The 10,502-nt window shown below is 48.8% G+C and overlaps 1 protein-coding gene across 4 annotated transcripts in view; it reads left to right on the top strand.

Moving 5' to 3' along the window:
* The first annotated feature begins 27 nt into the window (after positions 1–27).
* FAM117A (family with sequence similarity 117 member A) overlaps positions 28–10,502 on the top strand; it is a 31,537-nt gene continuing 21,062 nt past the window's right edge. The window contains exons 1-5 of one of the 4 annotated variants that reach the window (XM_083809327.1): positions 28–168; positions 672–770; positions 3,314–3,454; positions 4,160–4,289; positions 6,986–7,073. The gene's annotated coding sequence lies outside the window, so the exon portion shown is untranslated. Of the gene's footprint in view, positions 169–671; positions 780–865; positions 2,491–3,313; positions 3,455–4,159; positions 4,290–6,985; positions 7,074–10,502 lie in introns of those variants that run through there. The other 3 variants (XM_083809325.1, XM_083809326.1, XM_083809328.1) reach the window with 3 other exon arrangements.

The following is a 10,502-nucleotide window of genomic DNA, read 5'->3' as shown; positions in this document are numbered from 1 at the left end:
ATGTTGAGTGCGGGCATGAAGCCGGCGGGCTTCCCCGGGGAGCGGAGCGGCTGTTTTCCATAGGCAGCCATGTTAGGTTCGGGCAAACCGCGCCTTCCCGCGGCGGCCATCTTAGGGCCGGGCAGAGGCGGCTTCCCGCTTCCCGGAGCGGTTTGGGGGCGGCCGGCGGTGAGTCCCCGGGGCTGTTCGGGCGGGGGGGCGGACACCGGGGCCTGTCCCGCTGCCGGGAGCGGCCTCGCCGGGGTCCCGGCTCCTCACAGCGCCGGCCCGGCCGGCCCCGCTTCCCTGGGCGGGCCCCGCGGGGGCGGGCTGCCTCGGGCTCCCCTCCCCTCGCTCGGGAGGGCTCTCGCCATCGGGGTAATTTTTGTACCCTCAGAGCGCTGTGTGGGGAGCTGCTTTCGGTCAAGGGTCGCCTGCGAGCCGTTTCCTCAGTTGTGGCTAAGGCAGGAGTTGCTTGAACGTAATATATCAACAATACGAGTGCAAGAACTGGGGTAAAAATAAGGGTGTTTAGTCAAACACATGATTTCTTTGCAACTGTAGTTACCTCTGCTCTGCAGATCATGAAATTCTCAGGGTCTAATCCTATAAGCCTTGTGAACGCACATCGTCCTCAGCTGTGCAAGTAATCCCACGGCATTTCTTTCACTCCAAGCTGTTATTGCTCCTAGGTGTAGCCGATCTCCCGTGAGATGTTGAAAGGGAAACCTGAAGAAGGAGTCGAGATGAAAGCTCTCTGCTTCTGCCCAAGCAGAGAAGAAGGGGGAGCGGTATGTGTGGTACGTGAAGTGGGAACGTTCGTATTTGTTGCGAATAAGCATATATGCAACATAAAAATTGTGCACACGAAGCACATGAGAACTCCAGGTAGGGGAACAGCTTGTTCATAAGCCTGGTCACCTCAGTGAACCAGTTTGCAAACCTCCTGGGGTAAGGTGATTGCAGCAGAAAATGCTGCTGCAGGAATGCACGTATTCAATGTTACAAGAGCAGCATCGGTGAAGACAGACTGAAATTTAAGTGAATCTCAGATTGCGGTTAAGCCAAAATCTAGTGATAGGCTAATGAATATGATGCTCTCAAATTATTAGTTTAAGATTATAATTTCTGTTTAAAATTATTGCCCCAAAGGGCAGTAGGAATGAGAATGAAGAAAAGTGTGCTACTCCTTAATAAGTGGAGAAGGGAAGAGTTAGTCTGAACACATTATAGATGTTATCTCCCATGTATTTTCCATGAGACAAAGCTGAGACTTTGCAAGAGTGAATGTGTTTAATGTTGCAAACTGCTGAAAGGCTCTAATGGAAATGTGGGGCTGTCAGGAGCAACGAAAAAGCTTTTAAAGGTCTTACAGATTGCATCTGCATCTTTTCTCTTCTTGCATTAAGTAGAATCTATCTTTGTGAGAAAAGTTACAATTAGCTTAAAAGGTGGCTTTAACATAACATATTTGGACTTTGCAAGCACCCAAATTCAACTGCAGGATGGAAAGGACTAAATATGGTGACCATGTAAAAAAATTACACATTACCATATCACATTGAAACAGTTACCTGGCCAGGGTAGCTGAAGGATTCCTCTTTTGAAAACTATGCATCATATGAGAGCTATAGCACTAAATTGTTAAAACAGGAAAAGTATTAATTGGAACTTCCAGGTGTTATTGCAGCTCGTGAAACAATACGCATTAACGTAAACAGAGCTTAGCAGGACTTATCGCCAGCATCAGGATGTTATTGGAAAAACAAAGCAAACAGCAGCGGGTGGTGGTGAATAACTTTCCTGGAGGTGGCAGTGCTCGACCAGAAGCCTGGAATCCCGTTCCCCATACTGTCTAATTGGCTCCTCCTATTTGAAATGGTAATGCCAACTAAGTCCTGCGTGCAGTTTGAACGCTGAATCGATGTAACTAGAGTGTCCAGTGTGTTCGGAGGGCAGGGGGTAATGACGAGGGAAGATGGCCTCACGTTTGCTGAGCTGCCTCATCTTCTCAGAAGGGCAGCGATCAAATCGTGCGATGACCACGATGGAGGTTTTAAGGTCTCTTCTGTGTTTGTGCATTGACCGGTAGTTCAGGCTGTTGGGATTTAACATCTTGTTGCTACACGCTTTAAGATCCAGCCCAAACTTAGGAGGCTTCTGGTAGAAATACAAATCTGCATTTTTTTTTTTAAATGGATTTGTATGTGGAGGATGTGTACACACCTTGGCCACATGCCAGGGATTAGTATCGAAGGAGTTCCGTTACCAGCATTTGTCAGAGCTGAAATTTCAGGTCTGTTGCGGGGGAGAACACGAAGAGATGGGAAACCTGAGAGGCTGCCTGTGCCTGCAGGTGCCTTCCGCATTTGGCTTCACCACTAGATGTCAGTGCATGAAACCACTGCACCCTGGGCGAGTGAAATTGGGAATTGGTTTGTAAAGAGAAGGAATGATACCTTCAGCGTGCAAAATCAGTGGAGCCTCTGCCCATACATATTTCCACCGGAGGTAAACCCCCTCAATAAGGTTCTAAAGCTGCACTTAGTCTCTTAAGTGTTCAAATTTTCCAAGTAGGGGATGAGGAATTTCTTGGTGTCACATCTGAAGAAAGTTTAGCATGTGCTTGATGTCCTGAAATTTCATGTTAAATGACACCAAAAAGTGAGATTTGTTTTTTAAATCCTAGGTTCTTGTATATATATGCGTGTGTGTGTATATATCTGTATATATTCTAAATGGCTACTGATGTCAGCAGAGTCAGCTACCAAAAAATCTAGCTAAATCTGTTGAAGTCTGTCTAGGCCTTTATCCTCACCAAAACTCATTGAAACTAAAATGTTCTATTTAAATAGAAGTATCTCTTGCTGAATCTTAGCAAATATAGGCGATGAAAAGGGAATTTACACACACACACACAAAAAAAGTCTCCATAAACAGATATGGGCATCAACAGGCTGAAATTAGATTAAAACTCCAGTTTAATCCCTCGGTTTCCACTTGCTCTGGAGACATGGCGTTGAGTGATCTACCTGAGGGATCTTAATGTAGCCATCACTTATGGTGGTGATAATAGAAAGTAGGCTTGTTTATGTAGGAATTAGGAAGCAGAACAAATGCTTGTAAATTACTTCAGGTTTTTCAGTTGCTAAGTGCTTTATAAATGTTAAAGCAATCGCTTTAATTGCCTCGTGCATTATTTGTTATGCTGCATTCCTACAGGGTTACTTTACCTGCTTAAGCATGTTTTAAGGCAAGTAGGACAAACACCAGGTGTTGTTATAGCAGACTTTCATTAACGTACTGTATTTCAACAAATCTTACTTGCTTTTAGGCACCATCTCAGTCCAGCCCCGGGGGCTAGAGTTTCGGAAAGACTGGGATAATGTTTGAGTGCTGCAACTATCCAGAGCATTGTTACACAGATACGAAGATCCAGGATGGCTGCTTCACTTTACTTTCACGTCTTCTGAAGGTGAGTTAGAGGTGACTTTCATCTGGTTGGGGTTCCAGCCTGATACCTTTCAACGTGTGGTTTTTAGATGTGGAAGGTCAGGGCAGTAGAGCAGCGTCAGAGAACCTGTGGATCCAAGCATGTGAAACTTGAAGAATTTCTGATCCCAATTTGATGTGGCTTAAAGCCTATACTGAAGTGGGTCACTGTCTCTCACGAGGGCACTTTTACTGTACCTGAGGCCTCGCTGCTGCTTGCTGGTTGTATTTTTGGACAGGTCCCTGAGCAACCTGATCTACGTTGGCCCTGCTTTAGAGCAGGGGTTGGAGCCTAAATTATTCCCTCACTAGCCGAGGAGCTTGAATTTGGTTTTTGACTGGATTAAACAAAGTCTAGTCGGTGACGTGCAAACAAGTTAAATGCTGGTACGTGTATACAAATGGTCGGAGGTGCAAAGGACAGAATTTAATGGGGTAGAAAATAGGCTGGGGGGCCTGGGCTGACAGCGAGTGCAGCCTTATGTATTTTCTGAGCCTTGGCTTGTTCAGAGCTGAAGAGGCCAGCTCTCTACTGGGCACTAGTACACGGCCAGAAGCAAACCCAACAGCAACAAATGTGCTGAATTCAGACAATAGTAGTGCTGATGTTAGTCTAGGCTGTTGGATTTATTTGCGGATTGGCATGGTATTTTTTTTTTACTCCCATGCGAATAAAAATATGCACCAGCTGTTGTACATCAAGAGGAGCCCAGTTTGGAGGACGTGTTTGGAGGCAGTTCAGCAACCAGTTGACGACTAACCCTTGTTATTTCTCCCGTGCCCTGATCTTTGACAAAACAGAAGAGAACAGGTTTCTGGTAAGCTGTGTGTGTTTGGGGTGGGTGGCTTTCTTATTTTTTAAGCCTGAACCTGGTTTAGATTTGAATGGATACTGGCTGGTAGTATAAATAATCCCAGAAACCCCTTTATGAAGAAATGCAACCACGTACCACACATTGAGCCAAAGGTCTCACACCTACCGCTAGTTGTGGTCTGTACAGGAGTGTTTCAGTTGACTTGAACAGAATCCATGTACTCACTCTTTCCCCAGGGGCTCTGGCATGCAGACATCTGAGTAGAGTCTGTGTTTTCTGGCAGCAGGAGCAAGGTCAAGCCAGTTTGGCCTACATCATTTTTTTTTAATTGTAATGGAAAAAGGATCCAGTCTGAGTCTTGCTGAAAACAGAAGTTTTTCACTTAGTTACAGCTGAGTACAGCCACGCTTCCTGGCTCCCTCCCTCCCCTGGGTCTCATAGCATAATCTAATTATTAAATAATTGCAATAAAAGTACATTTTGCCCTGGCAAAATAGGACTGACTAAAGCCTGTTGGTAGGACAGATATTTTTATGCCACCCTTGTCCTGTTCCTGCCAAAATAAGGTTTTTTTTTGGATTCTCTTGTCAGCTTTTGGATTTGTGATCTGATCCTTTAAAACATTCCTTCCAGTCTAGGCAGCGCTCTCCAACTGCCTGGCACTGCTGTTAATGCCTTTCTTCCTAATCAATCAAGTCCACTACATGCTTCCTTAAAGGAAAACTCTGCTCAGATTGTTCAGTCCAATGACACAAACTTTCACAGGTGTAAAAATAAAACCTGTTTGTCACAAAGAATCCCACTGGTGTGGGAAGCGAAGGTAAAACTCTAATCCCTTTTGGCAGTTCGGAGACTATCCTGCAGGCAGTTCTTGCCTTAAAACCGACTGTGGTGCCATGGACAGCCAGCTGCAGACGCTTTGTAGCTCAGTTTCTAGCTGACATAAATGCCTTGGTTGTGCTAAGAACTTTGGGGATATTAACAACAGCTTGTATGTGTGTATAGTGGGGACAGAATTTAGCTTTACTTGCTCCTCTAATTAAAAAGTAGTCCCAAATTTCCATGTTCTGGGCCTCAGGCAGTTGCCCGCAGTAGTGGAGGCAGAGGAGTACGCGCTTAGGATGTGCCTCGTGCTTAGATCCAAAGTGCAAATAGGATGCAGGTGGCAGGAACCAAGTGTCACCCCGCGCTAAAGGGTGGAGTATCCTTGGAGGTTGTGCTTCAGGCTGAGAAAACGAGGAGCAAGAGAAGATGGCAGTAGGAGAAAGGGGAGCTAGGTAGAAGTAAGAACCAGAGCTAGGCAAAAAGATTTTGGAGAGCAAGAAGCTACTGCCAGGTTGGTACGTGGAGTGACAGTGTTCCCAGGGTGCTCTGGTTTGCTGTAGTATCAAACATGCCATCAATTTGGCAAGACCTCTGTTTACTCAGGTTTATCTTTCCCTTAGTTTGTTAAGAGACTGGCTACCAGATTAGCTTAAAACTGCCTTAAAACTGAAGGAGCTAAAGAAATACCAAGCTGAGTGTAAGTTGCCGATACAAAATGGTTGGAGAATGGGAGGATGTAGCTGGAGGAAGCGTATCACGAGCTGGGATCGGCAGCTTTTATCAGTTTTTGTTATGAGATGTGATCGCTCTCCTTTATACCTCTAGCTCGAAAAAAATATATAGGCAAATAAGTAATCCTCGGGGTGTGTAACGATACTGATTTCAGGGGGCTTGCGTCCTGTTTGAGGTGCAGTGCAGCAAAATGGCTGTTCCTAGGGTAAGGTTTCCGTGCCAGCTGGAACTGCCGACTTCCTTTAAAGCTCCTGCTTTTGTAATTATTCATGGCAAAAAATTGTTTCTTCCCATATGAACTTCTGGCGTGCTGCGCCCTGAGGTGAGCCAAGTAGGTTATTTTCTTCAGCGTCTGAATTTTTTCCTAATTACCTTGTGCCAGTTGTTACCCACACAGTTTTCTTTACCCGTGCTTCAGAATTCATGGCTGCCACGTTCTCGAAAGGTTCAGCAACGCTTCTTAAGGAGCTTGTCTTGGGTCTGCCTGGTACCTATGAGAATAATATTCTTGTGCCAAGTGCAGCCCTTTATGGAAACGCCTTTTTTCTATATCATGGCTCTAACGCTTTCTAATCGAACTGAGTCTCAGGAAATAAAGGTAATGCTGTGTGACCGAGCGGCTGTGCTTTGCCAGACAGTAGCTGGTGGGTGAAGCAGAGCTCTAATTGCTGACAATTTGTTATGCCAGCTAAGGAACCACGGGCTTGCCTGTCCCGAGAACACACAGCTTCTCCTGCTGTCCTTTAACACATCCTTAACACGCATTCCCCTGAGCAAGCTGTCATTCCTTCGTGGTTAACTTTTTACATCTAATGCAGCCCATGTTAACCTAGGAAATTAAATCTCTGATGTTGGATAATTCCCGAATCTGCATGGTTGGGAATGGGAGGAGAGAAAAGGTCATCTTTTAGGATGAGGTAAGTGGGATCTGCCGGCAGAGATCACGAGTCCTGGTGGTAACGCCAGCTCCTGCATGGGTGCACGGCTTGGCACAAAGCTGGGGGTTGCTCTGAGTGCCTCCAACGCTACCGGCGGTGTACAAGCACATCGGAAATCCTGTCCCTTAGCTTCTGCGAGAGTGTGATAAAAGGATCCCAACCAAGATAATAAATGTCATCCCTGCTGTGTCTGTTTTCCGGCAGGACAAGCATCGGGGTCGCAGCAGCGAGATGATGAGATGCCTGGCGTAGCGGGTGGAAGGAACGCGAGCAGCGGCAGAGGATGCTGAAGGTACGAGACACGCTTTGTTACAGCTCTCCCTGCAGGAGGCAGCGCTGCCGGCGGTGTTTGTTTAAACGAGGGCTGTTCAGGGGCTGTGCGTGCCGTGCCCGTTCCGTTCCGATTTGTCAGTACTCGCCCGCCTCGCTCTCCTTAGCCTCCTCGGTCTCACTTCCATGCCCTGTTTGGATGTTGGCAGTGCTGGACATCAGCGATTCCTTTCAAGTGTATTCTTCCTTTCTGGTTTAGTGATGATTCATGCTATTAGGAGAGGCTTCCTGCCTTTCCATGACTTAGTGAAAACGATCCATTTCATAACGTCTCCTTACTCTTAGCAGGGCTTGTGCTACGTTCCCAAAACTCCCACTGTTTTTTCACTGCGAGCATGACCAGACTGTGAAATAGACTGGCTGGTCTGGTGAATAATCTGTTAGTCTCTGTTGATAAACAGCAGTTTTATTTCTCTTACTCCGTAGAGCTTTTCATCTCCAAACATTTGAGTGCAGAAACTGTCGAGCAGTGCAGTGCAGCCCCCTTTTCTGGGGACGGAGTGGGAGGCAGACAGGCGGGCGTTTTACTACACAGTTTAGAGTGAGGGGAATTTTGTTTAAGGACAGTGAGGGAAGGCCAAGCTTGAGTGCTGAATGACCCTTTGATCTTCCACATTCGTGCTCAGCTGATCGGGACTTTAAATCCAAAATCCGAGCTCTGCCTACCTCCTACCTGTAGCGAATGGCCAGAAATGTAATGTCATTCAGGACTCGAGCGCTGCACCAGGATGGCAGGGCTGCGGTGACATCTGCTCAGCCTTCCACGTTTCTTCTTTGCTTGTTGTTTCCTCGAGTGACGCCGACAGAAGGCTGAAGAACGGCAGGCAGCCGTGGCGTAGGGTGTGCTTGGGGGGGGGGAAGGGGAGGCCAGGCCCGTTACACAAAAATATTCTCCCGCGTGCAGAACCAGACAGCAGCGTAGCGTCACAAGGCAGCTTTCTGGAGCACGCTGGCTAGGCCGCTCCATCGCCAGGAGATAACTCTGAAGCTTTGTGGTGTTTGCTGAGCGTGACGAAACAAACGGCTGGCTTTCTGGGGCTCTGGAACCTGGGAATAGTTAACCGGTGGCGTGGTAGGGCAGCTGTCCCGATCAAGGAGAGGAGGTTACAGAAACTGCTGCGGCAGGAGCAACGGGAACGAGCAGAGACAGTGTGATAAGGAGTTGGAGCCTTGACCTGCAGCCTTTGAGCAGTTGTAAAAGATTGTGTTACCTCTATGCTGCACATCATCGAGGAACCTTAATTACGGGGAGATGACTGCGCTGCGTAGGCTCGAGCGTAGCCTGTAGGAACTTGAATTTTCTAACGCTTGTGCTGCGGTGGCTGAGGACAGACCCAGAGAGGCTCAGCGCAGCTGAAACGAACTTGGCTGGCTGATAACGTGCAGCTCATCCGAGCTAGCGTGGCTGCAGCCCAACTGATGGGCAACAGCCGGTGATTTCTCGCCTCTTCCTACGAAATAAAGCAAAACGTGGGGTTTTAAACCTGGAGGGAAGCATTCGGTGAAAGCAAGACTTGGAGTTGAGACGGAACGGCGCTTAGCTCCGTTGTGCTGAAGGACTTGAATTTTTTCAGTTTTCCTTGTGGTATTTATAGCGCGAGATACGGTCAGAACAATCAGAGGCACAGCTGCGTGACCTCCTTTACGCTGAAACCAAACAGCACGGAGGAGTGAATGCTGCTAGTTTCTTCCAGCTGCAGGTGTTGGGTTCAAATTGCGGCACCTTAAAAAGTGTGGCAAAGAAACTGAAAGGTGAATTTGAATTTCTGGGTTGGAAGGACTGCCTCTGAAGGGATCCTAGGGGAAAAAAAAGCCGAGCTACCAGCCTGACAGTGAAAAAAGAATCTATCCTTGGCATTTATAGGACTTTTTCTCTGCATTTGTGTTCTTTTGAACACCTGTACGTTGGTAGACGCCTCTCCGTTTCTCTTTATTGCGTATAATTTCCCTTTTGCTAATAGCTGCTGCGTTCGTTGGGAGGGAAAGGTTTCCAGGCAGAGTGTCCTTGTGGAGAGACGTCTGCCTGCGGAGTGGCAGCAAGGTCTTACAGAGATGCCGGGTGTGCTTTTACCTCGTTCCTGCATCGGGAGTTGGAACAGGAAGAGCTGTTGGGAGAGCTGAGGAGCCTTGCGTTGTTTAAAACTTAATTTTAGGTTGAGAGATGGGGAGAACAGAGAAATACTTGAGTTGGTTTCTGGGGAGTGCCGTCAGCTCTCAGAAATGCCTATAATGCTGCTGCTATTCTGGAATGTTCCACTAACCCTAAGACAGACCTGAACAGAGGTCCCCGTGTGAGGGGGTTCTTGATTTTCCACGTTATCAGAGATCTTGCAGCGCTCCTTGCTGGAAGAGATAAGGATCTTGAGTCCGATGGGTGCCATTTTGCTCGTTTGCCCAGATCTGACAGCAGAGCTGTGGCTTCTGCCTCCCCCCCGGTTCCATCAGGACGTACGTTCTGTCTCCCTTGGGCAGCTGAAGCATTGCAACGTGCTCTGCCTCTCCCCCCGCTGGGTTTCCCTAGAACCCAGGGGGTTGCCCTGCCTCGTTTCCCACCTCCTGCCCCGATCACGCGCAGGTGGAACCAGCCAGCCTCGTGAGCAGGGAGATACAGGAAGAAGATGGGGAGAGCTGCTCCGCTGCGATAGCCGCTAGGGGAGACCGACTGCCTGCTGCTGGCACAGCTTCTCCTCTCCAGAGGGACTGGCACGAGGCCCGGGCTGCTTTGCCATCTCATGCCTTCCTCCCTTCTCTTATCTGGCTGGGCCACAGCTTCCCAGGCCCCTGCACCAGAGCGATCTGCTCCACCCTGCTCTCTGGGACCGCTGCTTCCTCTCCCTAAACCCCCACAGCTGGAGGTAGAGCAGGGGCCTGGGCCTAGGGCAGGTAGCGTCTGCCTGGGGGTTTAGCGGAGGCGTGGCTGGAAGGCAGGGTGGGTCGTCCTGGCTTTTCTTTGAGGAATCGTTCGATCGGGAACACGTTTTAGGGGACTGGAACAAGGGACGGGCGGGGAATTGCGTGCGGTGAAGGCTTTCCAGGAAACCAAACGGTCTAATTGCAAGGTTTGAGTTGGAGGTGTGCTCAGCAGTGATCCCTGAGGAGCAGGAGGGCAGGGGGTGGCGAATAACTGGCTGCTGGGAGCCCCAGGCAGGTGGAAGGACCTTTTCCTCTGCATCTGCCCCCGCATGGGGCAGCGGAGATGAGTGCAGGTAGCTGCTCAAAGCCTGAGCACTGACAAATGCCGGTGCTTCCCCGCCCCGAATCCTGAGCGGTCCCTCTTTAACCCGGCCAGCCGTGAGGCCTGCCGGAGCTGACGGCAGCGAGGGTCAGATCCTGGGAGCCGAGTCCCGTGCGGGACGCGGGCAGCGGGGCTGCACGGCCCCGGCCCCAGGAA

The sequence above is a fragment of the Anser anser genome (assembly GCF_964211835.1).
Source record: "Anser anser genome assembly, chromosome: 23".
NCBI lineage: Eukaryota > Metazoa > Chordata > Aves > Anseriformes > Anatidae > Anser > Anser anser.
The sequence above is the reverse complement of the archived record's forward strand: the minus strand, read 5'-3'. Positions and strand labels throughout refer to the sequence as shown.